This window comes from Cibotium barometz, chromosome 21 (genome assembly GCF_041138505.1).
Source record: "Cibotium barometz isolate CiBa-2024 chromosome 21, ASM4113850v1, whole genome shotgun sequence".
In the NCBI taxonomy this organism is placed as follows: domain Eukaryota; kingdom Viridiplantae; phylum Streptophyta; class Polypodiopsida; order Cyatheales; family Cibotiaceae; genus Cibotium; species Cibotium barometz.
The window spans coordinates 56434271-56454662 of record NC_141066.1 but is presented as its reverse complement, the minus strand read 5'-3'; positions in this window follow the sequence as shown (position 1 = coordinate 56454662).

Below are 20392 nucleotides of genomic sequence, written 5' to 3'. Positions count from 1 at the left end.
TAGTTCGCGGTGACTATGTTCCCGATGTTCACTGCCCAGTGACCGGTGTTCCTCGTCCGAGTTTACTTGTGGTCCCAGTTTACTTTGGTGGCGGCGGGGGAGATCCGACGGCGCACGATGCTAAATGTGATCACTAACGTTTTTAGCCATTGATCCCAACATTCCAACCCTGTGTGACTTAGTCATGTGAGGACTGCCCAGTGACCAGTGTTTTTGGTTCGAGTTTACTTTGGTGGCAAACGGGGGAGATCCGACGGTGCACGATGCTAGATGTGATTACCAACGTTTTCAGCCCCATTGATCCCAACACTCCAACCCCATGTGACTTAGTCATGAGGCTCTCTCCCTCGCTTCCTCCTACACGTGTGCAACAAGTGCCTACGTGGCCTCAACAGTCCCCACCCCACTCCCCCCCTTTTTTTAGCCCTCGTCCTCCTTCCCCAGCCGCCTGCCCCAGTTAAACTATGACCAGGCACTTTAGGCTCATAAGAGGCCTAATACTATTACAATGAATACTCTCATAATATATCCATTAAGTACATCACTTGGGCCTTCATCCTACATGCTACCACATTGAAGTGGGAATCGCCCATAAATACTCCGTCACACTATTACGGTCGCATGTCCAAGTTGTAGCTTTAGACACCATTGCTTTATATCTTGAATGTATGACCTTTTGGTGTATGTACCTTGACTCCTTGATGTAAGATAATGGCGGTAGCTCTTGCTAACCCTAGGAATAGGTTAACAAGAATTGCTAAGGATAATTTTGATGAAGCGAATGTGGAGGCATAACACTGAAGAAGCTTGTTGGAAATTCATGAAAATTCACTGTTTTCAGCCCATATGTCTATGTGGTAAGCTCAATGGTTAGAATGAACTTTTGGAGAGGCATGTATCTTCATGGAGCAAAAACAAGGAGGGACACCCCCATTCCCAACCGTTTAGTCTCTGCGTGCTTGGGTGGGTGCGTGAGTGGGGTTGTGTGTGCTTTGGTATGCGTGTTTAGGTGTGTGAGTGTACTTGTATGCCCATTGGGGTTCGAGTGTCGGCTCTTCACCTCTCCCTGTCAATTTGTCCCCACCTCCCATTCACCCCCCCCTTTCTTTCCTTGCCCTTGCTGTAGCAGTGTGGGTGCCTGTTAGCTTCACCACAAAGGAGCTTCATGGTAGCCACTATAGAGATAGACCACTTGTTGCAGGTTGCTTTTTTGGTCTTCAAGGTTGCGGGTAGCCGAGCCAATAAAGGAATGATCTGTGACCTACTTCAAGGTCACCTTCTAGCAGATGCACTGTGGATGTTGGATGTGCAAATGATTGGGAGAGGATACTGTGGATGTTGGATGTGCAAATGATTGGGAGAGATATACTATGAGATTGAGTTTGACACTCCAAAGATGATGGCCTGGTTTCTATTGGGGATTTGATTGAAACTTCTGCCCCTGCTTTGACCCATCCATGGATCCACTTGCGGAGGTAGTTGGTTTCCTAGAACAGCTTGCTTACTTGGCCTCTGAAAGGAGTACTAGTGCTTTCTCTCCTTTTTGGTTTTCATATTTGGTGCAATGCTCAATTCGCCCCAGACAGATGCCTCGGTAGTTGGCAAGGCTGTAGGGTTACCTTCGGTACAAGTCATCATTCCAGAACCAAATGACTTACCGAAGGAGATTTCTCTTACCCTGAGCGGTGGCTGGATTTCTCAGTGGGTGGAGTACAGAGGACTCTCCAATCAGTGCTTCATTTGGCGACCAGAGGAAAATCTAGCTCGAGCCTACCCTAGACGTTGGCCACGACAGACATAACTGATAGCGACACACAAAGCCCCCCCCAAACCAGCAACAGGCTTCTGCTGCAAAAACTTAGGAGGGAGTTGCCCCTGGCCACAGGTTCACTCGCATTGCCGAGAAGGGGGGGGGGGGGGCGGGGGGGGGGGCGCTCTAAGATAGCCCCCAGGACTCAGGGCATTGAGATAGGGGGTCCTTACGTTCGGTATTCTGCAGGAGACTTCGGGAGGATGAACGCATGCACATGGCAAAGGACTTCCTTCGGGTCGACCATTAAGCCCCTCTTGCAGATCCCACTTCTACAGGGAAGAGCCCTCACCTCCCGCTACCACCCCCCTTCTCAGCCCCGCCTTATGCACCACCCACTGCAGACCCACTTCCTCATCTTAGCCCCACCCTCTCCGCCTCACCACTCCATGCCTCATCCTCTCCCTTTTGCTAGCTGCGCCTCTCCACAGCTGCAAAGATCCCACGGAGTGGCTCTCTCTAAGAGCCACACTTCTAAGAGCCTCACCTTGGGATCGGTGAGCCTCCCTATCCTCCAGATTTGTACCTCTCTACCTCCCCCTTAGAGCTCTCTGGTTTTGACTACAGCACATGTGGAGAGTGCTTCAACTATGACTTAATGCATCATTTGGGAGACACCATTGTGGGGTGCATGCAAAAAACGAGGATTGGAGCACGAAGAAGGCACACAGCCTTGTCACAGAGCATGTCCTCGAGTTCTCTCATCACTTGGGCAATGCTGATGTCCCTGACCTCCTACTGGTAACCGTTTGGCCCTTGGAAAAGATATTGATGGTTCCTGCCTCAGGGGGAGAGCATCATTTGATTATTTGTCTCATTATAGAGGCCCAACTCCCTCCCGCTTATGTCCACATCCATGAGGAGTGACAGACACAGCGTAACGCTAACTCTGTAGCTCATTGCACCTAGGTGCTCATTAGGTGGGTATTGGTTTCCAGGTGAAAGGTTGTCAGCTTTGATATGGGTACTGGTTCTTTCTCTTTTTTCTTAATCTGTGCTTAGATTGACCTCCTCCTCCCAGGCTCGGAACCTCCGAGCAAGTTTTCGTATCGCCTTTCCAAGGCAATGGAATCGGAGTTGGACCACCAACTCCAAGAATTGTTGCAATCTGGCTTCATCCGCCCCAGCGTCTCGCCATTTGCATCACCGATCTTATTTGTCAAGAAAGATGGGTCTTTCCGTTTGTGTGTCGATTATCGTGCACTCAATAAGCTGACTATCAAGAGTAGATTCTCGATGCTTCAAATAGATTATATTCTCGAGAGGCTGAATGGAGCAAAGGTGTTCTCGAAACTTGATTTAAAGAGTGGGTACCACCAGGTACAGATTGTGGAGGGGGACATCCCCAAGACAGCCTTCCGTACGGAACGGGCCCACTATGAATTTGTGGTCATGTCATTTGGCTTGACGAACGCCTCAGCTACATTTAACCGCATGATGATGCGTGTTTTCTGTGATTTGATTGGAAAGTGTGTGTTCATATTTCTGGACGACATACTGGTATTTTTAGCTATGGTTGAGCAGCATAACATTGATGTGGAGAAAGTCCTTAAGTTACTGGAAAGCAACGAGCTTTACGTCAATGAAAAGAAGTCGAAATTTTATCTGTTCCAAGTGCATTACTTGGGATACATAATTAGTGCCGAAGGCATTCGACTGCTAAAGTGGCCGAGATTGTCAATTGGGAAATACCTTAGACAGCCTATGACATCAGATCCTTTGTGGGTATATGCCAGGCATACTTCACCCAACATAGACAAGTTTTCTGATCTCTCGGCGGATCTCACCGATCTGCTAAAGAGTGTGAAGACAAGAAGACAAAAGATTCGAATGACTCCACGAGCGTTGGAGGCATTCAAGAACCTCAAGGTGGCTTTATCAGAAGCGCCTTGTTTAGCACTTGTCTTGTGGGACAAGCCATTTTCAAGATGCAAGTAACATCGCAATTGTTACCATATTATAGTAGTGATGTGTGTGAACACACTTAGGACCGCCGGGGCACTTTTTCCCTCACTAGGAGGTTTTTTCCCCCGTGCATTGTATATACGCCCATTATCTTCTAGGGCTTGTTATCTTTCATTTTTGGCACTCATAATACACTACTGTGTTGTGCTCAAGCTTCCTCATCTTCTTGAAGTTGTGTGTGCATTCCTGCAACCCTAATTCCAACAATTGGTATCAGAGCAGGCTTCCTTCTCCCGGGCAGCATCACCGGCACCTGCTGCTTCATCTCCTCCGATTGCAACGAGGTTTCACGAGCGTCTGCAGGTTAGTATATGCCGTGGGAGAGCCCGTAGGGCTTGGTCGTTTCAGAATTTTGATCTGAAGTCATTTCGCCCTCCGTTTTTGCATTCCAAGTACTGCGCAGGCAAAATCGTCCTACTGTGCAGATTTTCTGTCAAGATTAAAATCTGCAGGACAGGTGCCCATTCGTCTGTTTTGGGCTGTGCTGCATAGCACAGGTCGATTTTATACAGGTTTACCTCTTGCAGACAGCATTTACATCTAGTAGTACAGTCATTGGCCATGGCTGACAACAATGATGTATTCCGCATGTTGGCTGCTGAGGATAAGTTGGATGGCACCAACTATCCATTGTGGGCATATATGATGCGACATGTATTGGTAGCAAAGGGGTTATGGAACATTGTGCAGGGTATTGATGCACGTCCTATTGTGGCTGGGAATGCTGCAAACACATCAGAAACAGGTACTGTAGATGATGGTGCAGGCACAAGTGCTGTAGCAGCTGTTCGAGAACCACCACTTTCAGCAGAGCAGATTCGTTGGGATGGTAGAGATGCGCAGGCTCATGCCTTGATTGCGCTGTCTGTCAAACGTACCATTATCCCACATATTCGCTCCTGCAGGACTTCTAAGGATGCTTGGGATGTACTTGCCACATTGTATCAGGCAAGAAATGAGGCTCGTGTTGCTTACCTCCGAAAACAGTTGGAAAATGAGCATATGAACGAAGGTGATTCTATGGATAGCTTTTTGACAAAGATCAAGGATTTCAAAGAGCAGCTCATTTCTGCAGATGAAATCCTGTCAGACAGTTCACTTGTGCAGACTGTTTTGAATGGTCTACCAGATTCTTATCAGGGTTTTGCTTCCACTCTTCGCTTGATTATGAAAGGCAATCCCAATGCCTTATCATTTGAGGAGTTAGTTTCTGTTTTGCTGCAAGAAGACCAGTCAAGGCAAAACAGGAATAATATGCGTGTCGCAGATCAAGCTTTCGTTGCTAGTCAGAGAAGCGGGAAAGGTAAAGCTGGCTTTTCTTCTAGTAAGCAGAAATCTGCAAATGCTGCGCAACCAAAGAAGGAAGACAAAGATGAGAAGAAGGGTGACAAACAGAAGACATTTTGCAAGTACTGTAAGGGAAATGATCATGTCATCAAAGCGTGTCCTAAGCTGGCTGCGAAAGAGGCTAAGAAGAAAGAGGCTGGTATGGCTGTTGCAGATGCCTCTCCTTCTAACAATGAATCTGCTAATGTTGTGCTAGATACAGAATGGGCATTCAATGCGCAGTGCAGTTATGACCCATCTTTGCATGACACATGTATGTCTGCAGTAGATTCAGATGTATGGTACTTTGACAGTGGTGCCACTAAGCATATCACCTCGCAGCGCAGTTTATTCACTTTCCTTGAGTCTGCTCCCACACGGAATACTGTCACTTGTGCCAATAACTCCTCTTATCCCGTTAAAGGAGTTGGACAGATTGTGCTGAATGTTGCAAATGGCAACACCTTTACACTTTTTGATGCATTGTATGTGCCAGGGATCAAAAAGAATCTGCTGTCAGTCTCCGCATTTGCCAAAACAGGTTTGGTTGTAAAATTTGTGGATGACAGATGTACTGTTCATGATCTCTCTTGTGGTGACATCATTGTAGCATCTGGTTCACTATGTCGAGGGCTGTATAAGCTCAATATGGATGGCAAATGTGTAGAGGATTCAGCATGTGCTATTATGGATACGCAGGCTATTTCAAATGCAAAACTGTGGCATGCACGTTTTGGTCATCTGAATTTTGCAAGTTTGCTGCGCCTGCAGAAATCTAAAATGGTGTCTTCTTTGCCTAAGCTTGAGGCACCTGTCAAGCATGTTTGTGAGGGCTGCATATTGGGTAAAATGCAGCGTGCTTCCTTTCCCAAAGATGGATCAGTGAGAGCTGAACGCAGATTGCAGCTTGTTCACAGTGATGTTTGTGGACCCATGCAAACTCCATCATTTGGAAACTACCTTTACTTCGTGACTTTCATTGATGATTTTACCAGGCATGCATGGGTATATCCTTTGAAGGCAAAGTCCGAAGTGTTTTTGTGCTTCAAACAGTTTTTGGTTATGGCTGAAAATGTGTCAGAAAGTAAGATGGGCACCCTCCGTTCAGATCGAGGGGGGGAGTATATGTCTTCAGAATTTAATGCATTTCTGGCTGAGCGTGGGATAAAACACCAATGTACAGTGCCGTATACACCACAGCAAAATGGTGTGGCTGAGAGAAAAAACAGGTCTCTCATGGAAATGGCAAGATGTATGGTTAAGAGTCAAAGTCTACCACATGGTTTTTGGCTTGAGGCTGTCATGTGTGCCACTTATGTACTAAACAGGTGTCCCACCAAAGCATTACAGGTTGTCACTCCATATGAGGCTTGGCATGGCCGCAAGCCATCTGTTGGCCATTTACGTGTTTTTGGTTGCCTGGCATATGCATTAGTGCCTGTGCAACATCGCAGAAAATTGGATGACAAAGCTGTCAAATGTATTTTTGTTGGATATAGTGCTGAGAGCAAAGGCTATCGTTTGTATCATCCACAGACAAAGCGCATTTTGGTTAGCCGTGATGTTGTATTTGTGGAAGATGCAGTTCAGCCCTTGGTTTCATGTACTAAGGAGACAGATATCAGCTCACGTGATGTCTATGATACATTGTTGCCTCTTTTCAGTGGTGCACAGTCAAGTGCAATACCTCATGAGGCAGTTTTTCAGCCTATGCAGGTTTTAAATGATGGCACAGATCAGCCTATATCTGATGCAGATGTGCATGATGCACTTGAGGATGAGAGACAAGAGATTGAGGGCTCTAGGAATATGCCTAGATGGCTGGTGCAGACTTTGCGTGACAGCAAGTTGGATGCCTCTTTGTCTAGTCGCACTCGTTCTGGCTCTCATGGTGCCTCTTATGCGTCAGATTGTTATGCATTGGCTGTTTCTAGTATGTGCGATGAAAGTGAGCCTGTTTCATTTGATGAGGCACAAAGTTCAGAAAATTGGATGGCTGCTATGCAAGCAGAATACGATGCTATTATGAAGAATGGTACATGGTCTTTATGTGACTTGCCCCCTGGCAAGAAGGCCATTGGCACTAAGTGGGTATACAAATTGAAGCGTAAGCCTGATGGCACAGTGGATCGCCATAAGGCTAGGCTTGTTGCAAAAGGTTATGCTCAAGAAAAGGGCATTGATTTTGATGAGACTTTTGCTCCCACATGTCGTATGACCACTGTTCGTAGCATCTGTGCATTAGCAGCTCATAATGGTTGGAATGTACATCAGCTGGACATAAAGACTGCGTTCTTAAATGGAGATTTGCATGAGGAGGTGTATGTATCGCAGCCTCGTGGTTTTGTTCAAAGAGGGCAGGAAAACAAAGTGTGCAGGTTAAAAAAGGCTTTATATGGTTTAAAGCAAGCTCCACGAGCTTGGTATGAAAAAATACATGCATATTTGACTGCACATGGGTTTCAGAATAGTCCAACAGAAAGCACTTTGTATGTTAAACGTGTGGATGGTGTACATCTAATCATTGCTCTCTATGTCGATGACATGCTGCTCACAGGACCAAATAAGAGTCATATTGCTGATTTTAAGGCTGATTTGAATGCCTCTTTTGAGATGTCAGATTTGGGGCATTTGCATCATTATTTAGGGATACAATTTAAGCAGTGTGATGGAGGTATTGCTTTGTGTCAGACAAAGTATATTGAAACATTGTTGCGGAGATTTGGCCTTGAAGACTGCAAGCCTATTGCTACTCCAATGGAGACAGGTTTGAAGTTGAGTCTTCATGATGCTGGAGATCACTTTGATGTCACACTCTATCAGACAGCTGTTGGTTGCCTCATTTATGTATGCATTACGAGGCCAGACATTCAGTTTGCAGTCTCACAGGTGAGCAGATTTATGCATAGCCCAGGCATTAAGCATTGGCAGGCAGTGAAGCGTATCTTTCGCTATTTGAGTGGTACTCGGCATCTTGGGTTGTTTTATCCCAAGGGGGGATCATTGCCGCCAGATTTACATGTTTTTTCAGATTCTGACTGGGCTGGTTGTTATGACACACGCGTGTCCACGAGTGGTTTTTGCTTCATGCTTGGAAGCTCATGCATATCATGGTTGAGCAAGAAGCAGCCTACTGTGGCCACTTCTAGTTGTGAAGCTGAGTACAGGGCAGCTTTCACAGCTACGGTTGAGTGTGTGTGGCTCAGACGCCTTATGGCTGATTTGGGTGTTGGGCAGCCATCTGCCACCACCATCTTCACTGACAGTCAGAGCGCATTGGCAGTTGCGCGGAACCCAGTGTTCCATGCTCGTACGAAGCACATTGAGGTGCACTACCATTATGTCAGGGAGAGACTCTCTGCAGGAGAGATCAGTTTGGCTTATGTGCCAACACAGGATAACCTTGCAGACCTTTTCACAAAGGCTCTGCCTCGTGAGAAGTTCGAAGCTTTTCGCAAAGCTTTGGGCTTACTCCCTTTTGTGGATTCGTCCACATAGCTAGACACTTCCCTATACATGAGTGCTAGCTCTTGTTCACCGCATCACTCCAGGGGGGATTTGTTACCATATTATAGTAGTGATGTGTGTGAACACACTTAGGACCGCCGGGGCACTTTTTCCCTCACTAGGAGGTTTTTTCCCCCGTGCATTGTATATACGCCCATTATCTTCTAGGGCTTGTTATCTTTCATTTTTGGCACTCATAATACACTACTGTGTTGTGCTCAAGCTTCCTCATCTTCTTGAAGTTGTGTGTGCATTCCTGCAACCCTAATTCCAACAGCAATTGGAGGTGTATTGCAACAGAATGGTCATCCAGTAGCTTACATGTCTCGTAAGTTACTGTCCGCAGAGAAAAACTACTCAGTCTATGATCGTGAACTCCTAGCAGTTATACAGGCCTTGAAACATTGAAAACATTTTCTGTATGGCTGTGACTTTGAGGTTCGCACTGACCATCAAGCATTACGCTGGATTCAGACAATGCCAAGTGCACAGTGGAGTGATTGACAACACCGTTGGAGTTGGATATTCCAGCAATTCGGTGGTATGATTGAGTACCTTCTAGGAAAGGCCAATCCAGTGGCCGATGCTGTCACGTGCATCCCGCACTTGGATGCCACGTAGACATTTTTGTACAGAAGGTGCAAGACCTGGGATGGTTAACTGGTCCCATGTGAGCCCAGTCCGGGACGAGTCAGCCACGGATCCATCTCAGTCGTCCGAGGTCAGGTGTGCATTGTCCTGCACATGAGTCCAAGGTCAGGTGTGCATTGTCCTGCACATGAAACAGTGCCAATCCGCGCTGTGAGTCTCCCTCTAGAATGATGTCAGTGGTTCTGTGTATCTGGTATGGTACTGGATGCCAGATTACTGAGTAGATAGTGATTAGGACAAGGGGCCAGCCCATAGGGCTACCCCGGATCTTAGTGTGGGCATGGGAATGGTGTAGAACCACCCCCATGAGGGCCAGGAAGGCCCAGGCTGAACCCACCAGCCATGGAGGGGCTGTAGGACAGCCCTAGGGCAAAGATAAGGCTATTTCTAGGAGTTTACAGCCTTTATATGGCTGTAGGGCAAGTATGGGGCAGCCCATACAGGCTGCCCAGCCCTTGGATTGTAGGCAAAGGCTGTGCCCAACATTCTGGAAGCAGGCGCATGATGCCCAGCCATCTAGGGAGTAATGCGCAGCATTTTCGGTGATTTTTTCAGCATTTAAGCATTTATTGCTGACTTTTCACAAGTCGTGGGACATTGGTGCTAGCCGCCTGTTTATCTACTGGCCGACTGCTGTTGGGAAGTAGTATAAATAGTGGAGGCCATAATCCCATTCAATCATCTCATTCTCCACCAAGAGCTCAAGCATAAGAGGCTAGACAAAGCCAAGAGGGTGCTAAGCAAAGGGGTGAAGGATTCAGGTCCAGGGCATGGTATTCCCAGCCAAGAAAAGGTCCAAGATTGCTGTATTTTCTTTCAGATTTCTCATCATTCTAATAAAGCAAATACACCATCCGTGGTGGGAGCCCTACAGAGGGTAATTGGGACCCAATACTGTGTCCTCTCCACCTCTCCCTCTCTCTCTCTATTTTCTGCACTTCTCCTTTCAGTTTGTGCGTTAATTTCCGTCGCGCGAAAAGAGTGCTGAATTCTGAGTATTGAAGTTACCGATTCTTCTCCGAAGCTTCCGCATATTACAATGGTATCAGAGCCTACTTCAAGTACAAAGATTCAGCAAAGAAACCAGAATTTTTTCTCGCTCGTGTGGTTGGTTTTTAGACGCCGGTGGACTACCCCTTTCAGAGTGACTCTTGTCCCTCGAAGGACGGTTGGTTTTTAGCCTCCGGAAGTCTCCCACACAGATAGTGGATGGTCAGATTGCGTTCCGGAAAAAAGGAATTGCATTTTCTTGCTATAGCGAGCTTCGACAACGAGAGAGACCAAGAACCATGGGACCAGAGTGCACCAGGCAGCCCAGCTAGGGCACCAAGCTTGAGTGTCACAGACATGCTCCAGCAGATGATGCGAGCAATCGCAGAACAGGCAGCCAAGTTGGATGAGTAGAAGGCGCAGATCTTGGCTCTGGAGGAGCGTACCCGCTCTCCAGCGTCGCGTTTTCCATCTCCTCCTCCCTCTCCTTCCGTATCCCAGATACCAGATCCTCGACAGAGGGACCCTCTCGCGGGGTCACAGCCGCAGCTAAGCTCCTTGCTTGAGTTGCAGATGCGTGCATTGGAGATCCGACAACGAGAAGACGACGCCATGCGACGCGTGGAACACGAGCGTTACCTTACAGCATTGGACGCCAGATTGACACCGGCGGCACCCTCGAATCATTTTCTCAAGAAAATGAACTTTAGTAAGTATAATGGTAAACTCGATCCCACAACTCTTTATTCATGGTTACATCAATTTGAAGCTTACTTTGCCGCAGTTAGAAAAACAGATACTGATAGAGTGATCTTAGCCAGTTGGTACTTGGAAGGTGAGGCCATTCCTTGGTGGACTCAGTGGGCTCATGCCCACACCAGAGCAGGTATGGCAGCTTATGTGTGGGACGAGTTTGTCCGCGACCTTAAGCGGCGGTTTCTACCGCCCCACTACCTTGAGCGACTCGAAGACGAGTTCAGGGGAGCGTGTCAGAACGTGCAACCAGTCCTTCAGTTTACCAATAAAATTTCAACCTTATGTCTGCAATTAGGCTTATCTGATACGGACAAGAAAGGGCAGTTTTTGTATGGCCTGGACACGCAAATCCAATGGGAGGTGCGTATGTTTAGGCCAGCCACCTTTGAAGACGCACTCTCGCTTGTGCAGAGTGCAGAAATGAAACATAATGGTGGCAAGCCCAAGACTTCCCAGCCGGCTTCTCCCAGGGCTAACGCCTCGGGGGGCAAAAGCCAGAACCAGATGGGGTCTTCCCCAGGACAGAGCCTGGGAGCCAAGCACACGTTCCAGATCAATCGGAATGTGTCAAACGCCCCGGTGTGACCATTAAGTGTGAGCCAGGAATTCCGAACTTTCCGCTCATAAGCCACTTGCAAGCTAAGCGAGCAGTCCGGAAAGGCGCACAGTGTGCGATGATTTACATCCAGACAACCCAGACGGTGGCCAGTGCTTCCGAGAAGTACTCCATCCTCCATGAAAAGTTCCAGAAGATTTTTCTTCGGGACAGCCTCCCTCCCCAGCTCTCCCCGTCCAGACCGGAGGATCACAGGATTGACCTCCTCCCACGCTCGGAACCCCCGAGCAAGTTTCCGTATCGCCTTTCCAAGGCAATGGAATCAGAGTTGGACTGCCAACTCCAAGAATTGTTGCAATCTGGCTTCATCCGCCCCAGCGTGTCGCCATTTGCAGCACCGATCTTATTTGTCAAGAAGAAAGATGGGTCTTCCCGTTTGTGTGTTGACTATCGTGCACTCAACAAGCTGACTATCAAGAGCAGATTCTCGATGCCTCGAATTGACTATATTCTCGAGAGGCTGAATGGAGCAAAGGTGTTCTCAAAACTGGATTTAAAGAGTGGGTACCACCAGGTGTGGATTGTGGAGGGGGACATCCCCAAGACAGCCTTCCGTACAGAACAGGCCCACTATGAATTTGTGGTCATGCCATTTGGCTTGACGAACGCCCCAGCTACATTTAACCGCATGATGATGCGTGTTTTCCGGGATTTGATTGGAAAGTGTGTGTTCATATTTCTGGACGACATACTCATATTTTCAGCTACAGTTGAGCAGTATGACATTGATGTGGAGAAAGTCCTTAAGTTGTTGGAAAGCAACGAGCTCTATGTCAATGAAAAGAAGTCAGGATTTTATCTGTTCTAGGTGCATTACTTGGGATATATAATTAGTGCTAAAGGCATTCGACTTGATCTGGTTAAAGTGGCCAAGATTGTCAACTGGAAAGTAGCTACCCCGGATCTTAGTGTGGGCATGGGAGTGTAGAACCACCCCCATGAGGGCCAAGAAGGCCCAGGCTGAACCCACCAGCCACGGAGGGGCTGTAGGACAGCCCTAGGGCAAAGATAAGGCTATTTCCAGGAGTTTACAGCCTTTATATGGCTGTAGGGCAAGTATGGGGCAACCCATACAGGCTGCCCAGCCCTTGGATTGTGGGCAAAGGTTGTGCCTAGCATTTTGGAAGCAGGCGCATGATGCCCAGCCATCTAGGGAGTAATGCGCAGCATTTTTGGTGATTTTTTCCGGCATTTATTTGCTAACTTTTCACAAGTCATGGGACATTGGTGCTGGCCGCCTGTTTATCTACTAGCCGACTGCTGTTGGGAAGTAGTATAAATAGTGGAGGCCATAATCCCATTCAATCATCTCATTCTCCACCAAGAGCTCAAGCATAAGAGGCTAGACAAAGCCAAGAGGGTGCTAAGGAAAGGGGTGAAGGATTCAGGTCAAGGGCAGGGTATTCCCAGCCAAGAAAAGGTCCAAGATTGCTGTATTTTCTTTCAGATTTCTCATCATTCTAATAAAGCAAATACACCATCTGTGGTGGGGGCCCTACAGAGGGTAATTGGGACCCAATACTGTGTCCTCTCCACCTCTCCCTCTCTCTCTCTATCTATTTTCTGCACTTCTCCTTTCAGTTTGTGCGTTAATTTCCGTCGCGAAAAGAGTGCTGAATTCTGAGTATTGAAGTTACCGATTCTTCTCCGAAGCTTCCGCATATTACAGATGCTTTGAGCAGGAAGGGACAAGTGACTACGATTCAAACCACTAGACTTGATCTTGTTGGTATAGGACTAGATTTCATGAAGCACACGTACGCGGATTCCGAAGAATTCGGTACACAGTGGGAACAGGCATTGGATGCCACAAGACCATGCCACTTTCTGATACGTGATGGTTGGCTTTTCTACAAAGGCCGACTGTGTGTCATGAAGTTGTTCAGGGCAGCTCTTCTCCATGATGCCCATGACGCCATTACAAGTGGTCATAGGGGCATAAATTGGACTCTGGAGAAATTGGAACGGCAATATTATTGGCCAAAGATGAGGCGAGATGTGTTTACATATGTACAACGTTGTGATATTTGTCAAAAGGTGAAAGCTCCTCGTGAAAAGAAGATAGGGTTGTTACAGTCCTTGCCAATTCTTGAGGGTCCTTTCCACGATATTTCGATGGACTTTGTCACGAATCTGCCTCTCAGTCCGAGTAAGCGTAATACGCAGTGCTTAACTATTGTTGATAGATTTAGCAAATTTATTATGCTTATTCCTTGCAGGGCCAATGTGACCGCCGAGGATGTTGCCTAGTTGTTCATTCGGCATTGGTACCCGATTGGCGGGGTTCCTAGGACCACAGTGTCACACCGACCATAGTGTCAGACCGAGATGCCAAGTTTACCAATCACTTTTGGAGGGCATTGTTTGATAACTTTGGAATTGAATTTTTTCAGTGCATTCCACCCATAGACGAACGGCCAGACAGAGATATACAACCAGTTGGCCTTTGATGTGCTGAAGTGTTATGTCCATGATCAGCAAGGTAAGTGGTAATCTTATTTGCCTTTAGTTCAAGCTGTTTTGAATGATTTTTTTTCTTCAGCTATTGGCAGGACTCCATATGAGGCAGCATTTGGAAGACCTTTCCAGTCATTGTTGACCAGGACCTCGTCTTCAATACCTGAAGCGAACAGAGTGACGGAGTCTTACCAGGAGATTTCAGAGTCAGTTAAAGACAGGTTGGCTAAAGCGCAAGAGGCCTACACTCGACAGGCCAATAAAGACCGAAGGGATATGAAGTTTTCGGAAGGGGATTGGGTTTATCTTCGGATTATGAAGCAAAGGTTGAAGCAGGTGGGCAAGCGATGTCCAAAGTTGTCTTTTAGGAGCTTCGGACCTTTTCCTATCAGCAAAAAGATTAATGAGGTGTCTATGCAGTTAAAGCTACCTTCGAGTTGGACTATGCACGATGTGTTTCACGTCAGTTGGTTAAAGCCATATGTAGGTGCTATCTCTTCAGAAGTCAAAGACGAAGCGGAACTAGATATCGTTGATGAAGCAAAAGTTATGGTTCCAGTACAGATCCTTTTGCACCGTTTCAAGCATGGCTCAGGCCGAAGACTAAGACAATTCCTCACGAAGTTTCAGGAGCGAGGGACCCACGAAGCGGTATGGCTTGACAAAGAGTTTTTTGAAGACTATCCGGCGTTAATTGACGGATTATTTGGAGGCTATGCAGCTTCCGTCAAGTTAAGCAAAAGGAGATGTCACGTGCATCCCGCACTTGGATGCCACATAGACATATCTGTACAAAAGGTGCAGGACCTAGGATGGTTAACTGGTCCCATGTGAGCCCAGTCTGGGACAAGTCAGCCAGGGATCCATCTCAGTCGTCCAAGGTCAGGTGTGCATTGTCCTGCAGAGGAGTCCAAGGTCAGGTGTGCACTGTCCTGCACATGAAACAATGCCAGTCCGCGCTGTGAGTCTCCCTCTGGAATGATGTCAGTGATTCTGTGTATCTGGTATGGTGCCGGATGCCAAATCATTGTGTAGAAAGTTAGGGTTTGCTTTTAGGAAAAGGGGCCAGCCCATAGGGCTACCCCAAGTCTTAGTGTGGGCATGGGGATGGTGTGAAACCACCCCCATGAGGGCCAGGAAGGCCCTGGCTGTACCCACCAGCCATGGGTAGGCCATGGAGGGCTGTAGGACAGCCCTAGGGGCAGGCCAGGGGTAGCCGACTGGTCATCCAGCCCTAGGAGGGATGTAGGGCAAGTATGGGGTAGCCCATACAGGCTGCCCAGCCTCCAGAACAGTGTGTAATCAGTGCCCAGCCTCCCAGGCAGCAGGCGCACAGTGCCCAGCCACTGTTATCCATGCGCATTAATAGTTGCCCATCCAGGTATGAATGCATGCGCAACATTTAATAATAATATTTGCTGTATTTTCCAGTCGTGGGCTGAATTTAGGACAGCCGACTGCAGTATTGCTCACCGACTGCTCATCCTGGAGTAGTATAAATAGGAGAGCCACAATTCATTTGTGTTATCTCATATTTCACCAAGAGCCAAGGCAAACAAGGGCTAGACAAGCCAAGGAGTTGCTAAAGCAAAGGGGTGAAGGACTGCAGGTCAAGGGCATAGATTTCTCAGCCAAGAAAGGTTAAGATTTCTGTATTTTCTTTTCAGATTCACATCATTCTAATAAAGCAAATACACCATTCGTGGTGGGGGCCCTACAGAGGGTATTTGGGACCCAATATTGTGTCCTCTACATCTCTCCCTCTCTCTCTCTCTATTTTCTGCACATCTTCATTCAGTTTTGTGCGTTAATTCCGTCGTGAAAAGTGTGTTGATTTCTGAGCATTGAAGTTACCGATCTTCTCCGAAGCTTCCGCATGTTACACAAATACTTCTCGGAAGCACTGGCCACCGTCTGGGCAATTTGGATGTATATCATCGCACAATGTGCGCCTTTCTTGATTGCTTGCTTAGTTCGTAAGTGGCTTATGAGCGGTAAGTTCGGAATTCCTCGCTCACACTTAATGGTCTCTGGGGCGTTTGACACATTCGATTGATCTAGAAAGTGTGCTTGTCCCACTTGACATCAGAAAGGAACTTGTGAAACTACTGAATGCCCAAAATTATGTCTGCTCCTATAAGAGGGGCCACCATAAAATCACGCACAAACGCTATGCCCTGAATAACCAATTTAGCACCTAGAGCTTCATACTTGATGCTCGTTGTGATGCTTGTGCGAAAACCCTCAACTTGCTTGTCCACTGAAGTCAGGATGAAACGAGCACGCCGAGCGGCCTATTCCGTGACCACGTCCTCCGTGTTGTCGTTGTCAAACAAGACAACGACTCTCTGGCCACCTATGTAGCCAAAGGTCCTGAGCAATTCGTTGCACTTATACTCCTGGTCATGGGCGCCCTTCTGCTTATCTTCGAGCTCCCGACTAATGATTGCTCCAATTGAAGCATTGGGATTTGAAGAACTAGGGGTAGGCACTGGGGTCTGTATGGGAGCTGGGCTCACCACGGAAGCTGTGGAGGCTGAGGCGGCGGTCTTTGGAGCAGTAGTCTTCTTAGAACACTCCTGAGAAGAAACACCTACCCTCCTTCTTGTACTTGAGAAATCTTCTCAGCACTCAACTTGCCAGCTGTCTTGCCTACCTTCGCTTTCTGGTCTGGAGAAAGCTTGGACGCATTGTTTGAGTTCTTGGAGCCAGAGGCTCTCGTGCTCTGTCCTGGGGAAGACCCGGTCTGGTTCTGGCCTTTTCTCCCTGAGGCGGTAGCCTTGGGAGTAGCCGACTGGGAAGTCTTGGGCTATCCACCATTATGCTTCATTTCAGCACTCTGCGCAAGCGAGAGTGCGTCTTCAAAAGTGGCTGGCCTAAACATACGCACCTCCCACTGGATTTGCGTATCAAGGCCATCCAAAAATTGCCCTTTCTTGTCCGAATCAGATAAGCCTAATTGCAAACATAAAGTCGAAATTCTATTGGTAAACTGAAGGACTGGTTGCGCGTTCTGACGCGCTCCCCTGAACTCGTCTTTAAGTCGCTCATGGTAATGGGGCGGTAGAAACCGTTGCTTAAGGTCGCGGACAAACTCGTCCCACACATAAGCTGCCATACCTAATCTGGTGTGGGCATGAGTCCACTGGGTCCACAAAGGAATGGCCTCACCTTCCAAGTACCAACTGGCTAAGATCACTCTATCAGTATCATTCTTTCTAACTGCGGCAAAGTAAGCTTCAAACTGATGCAACCATGAATAAAGAGTTGTGGGGTCGAGTTTACCATTAGACTTACTGAAGTTCATTTTCTCGAGAAAATGATTCGAGGGCGCCGCTGGTGTCAATCTGGCATCCAAAGTTGCAAGGTAACGCTTGTGTTCCACGCGTCACATGGCTTCGTCTTCGTGTTGTCGGATCTCCAATGCATGCATCTGCAACTCAAGCATAGAACTCGGCTGCGGTCGTGACTCTGCGAGAGGGTCCCTGTGTAGAGGATCTGGAATCTGGGATACGGAAGGAGAGGGAGGAGATGGAAAACGTGGCGTTGGAGAATGGATGCGCTCTTCCAGAGTCAGGATTTGCGCCTTCTGCTCTTCTAACTTGGTCGTCTGGTCTGCGATTGCTCGCATCATCTGTTGGAACATCTCTGTAACACTCATGCCGGATGCCCTAGCTGGGTTGCCTGGTGCACTCTGGTCCCAAGGTTCTTGGTCTCTCTTGTCGTCGAAGCTCGCCATAGCAGGAAAACGCACTTCCTTTTCGGAGCGGCCAGTAACATACCAAATACACAGAACCACTGACATCATTCCAAAGGGAGACTCACAGCGCGGACTGGCACTGTTTCATGTGCAGGACAATGCACACTTGACCTTGGACGGATGTGCAAGACAATGCACACCTGACCTCGGACGACTGGAATGGAGCCCTGGCTGACTGGGCTCACATGGGACCAGTTTTCCGTCCCAGGTCCTGCACCTTCTGTACAGATATGTCTATGCGGTATCCAAGTGTGGGATGCACGTGACATTCTGCCAAGTGTGGTGTACTGACAAAAGCAGGAGTTGTTTTTGATGAGCTTCCTGTTCGGAATGTAATCTCTTGGTCTACGCTAATTGCTGGGTATGCCCAAGAGGGACAGAGGGAAAAATCTCTTAACTGTTATGAATGGATGCAAAGCTAGGGCGTCTTTCCAAATGCAATCACCTATTCTTGCATCTTGAAGGACTGTGACATCACAAAAGAAGCTGGCAAGGGCAAGCTAATTTAGATTGTTCGTCACGGGCTGTTGGAAAATGGTGTTCGGGATGTAGTCTCTCGGACTGTACTGATTGTAGGGTATGCCCAACATCGGCATGGTGAGGAAGCTCTGGTTAGTCATTACGTATGCCAAGCGTGTTGCACTTGCCATCGCCCAACAAGCGGGTGACGAGCTACTCCTGTCCAGCCTGTCTGGGATTTAGTCTCTTGGTGTGTGCTTTGCTCCAGATGTAGTCACCTATGCTTGCATATTGAAGGCCAGCAGCTGTTGGAAAATGATTTCATGCTTGGGACTACCTTGGTCGACATGTTCGCCAAGTGTGGTGCACTCAAAAAAGCACGAGAATTTCGATGAGCTTCTTGTTCCGAAGGTAATCTCCTGGTCTTGTGCTGATTGACGGGTATGCCCAAGAGGGGCAGGGGGAGGAAGCTCTAAACAGTTATGAAGGGATGCAAAGCTAGGGCATCTCTCCGGATGCAATAAAACCTACGCTTGCATCTTGAGGGCCTGTGGCATCACAAGAGAAGCTGGCAGGGGCAAGCAAATTCATGATGAGAGTGCTAGTCAGGTGCACTTGCCAAAGCAAAACAAGTGATTGATGAGATGCCTGTTCAAAATGTAGTGTCTTGGAGTGCACTCATTGCAGCTATAGAGAGTGCTAGTCAGGTGCACTTGCCAAAGCAAAACAAGTGATTGATGAGATGCCTGTTCAAAATGTAGTGTCTTGGAGTGCACTCATTGCAGCTATGCCAGACATGGGCAGGGTGACAAAGGTCTCAATTTCTGTGAACGCACACAAAGCAGGGCTCTCTCTCCAGGTGTGATCACCTATGCTTGTATCTTGAAGGCCTGTGGCATGACAAGAGAAGCTGGCAAGGGTAAACAAATTTTCATGATGATGAGAATGTTAGTCAAGGGCTGTTGGAAAATGATTGCATGCTTAGCACGCTTTTGTTTGGCATGTTTGTCAAGTGTGGTGTACTGACAATTGCACAAGAAGTTTCTACGAAGTGTGGTGTACTGATGAAAGCAGAAGAAGTTTTTGATGAGCTTCCTGTTTGGCATGTAATCTCTCCGTTTACACTGATTGCTGCGTATGCCCAAGCAGGACACGGGGAGGAAGATCTTAACAGATTTGAATGGATGCAAAGCTAGGGTATCTCTCCAAATGCAATCACCTATGCTTGTATCTTGAAGGCCTGCGACATCACAAAAGAAGTTGGCAAGGGCAAGCAAATTCAGATTGGTCGACGGGAGCTGTTGCAAAATGGTGTCTTGCTTGGCAATGCTCTGGTGGACATGTATGCCAAGTGACATTCTAAAGAAAGCACAAGAAGTTTTAGAGAAGCTTCCTGTTTGCGATGTAGTCTCTTGGAATGCACTGATTGTAGGGTATGCCCAACATGGGCATGGTGAGAAAGCTCTGGTTAGTCAGTACATATGCCAAGTGTGTTGCACTTACCAAAGCCGCTTGACGAGCTACCCCTGTCCAGCCTGTCTGAGATTTAGTCTCTTGGTGTGCTCTTTGCTCCAGGTGCAATCACCTATGCTTGCATATTGAAGGCCAGTGGAATCGCACAAAAAGTGAGAAGGGCACACAAAATTCATGATGAGACTGCTTGTTAGAGGTTTGGAAAATATGTTCTTGACGATGTATGCAAAATGTGGTGTACTCACAAAAGAACAAAAAGTTCTTGATGAGTTTTATAGTCTCTTGGTCTGCACTGATTAGAGGTTATGCCCTGCAAGGGCACGACACGGAAGCTCTGAACTGATAAAAACCAGTGCAAAGAAAAGGGCTCTCTCCAAATGCAATAATCTATGCTCGCATATGGAAGGCATGTGTCATCACACGAGAATTTGACAAGGGCAAACCAAATTCATGTTAGTCAGGGGCTGTTGGTAAAGGATGTTGTGCTTGGTATTACTTTGGTTAGGATGGTGTTCTTTGCATTACTTTGATTGACATGTATGCCAATTGTGGTGTAACTTGATGAGCGTTTGACATGTAGTCTCTTCGAATGCGATCGTTTCAGGATATGCCCAAGGAAGCT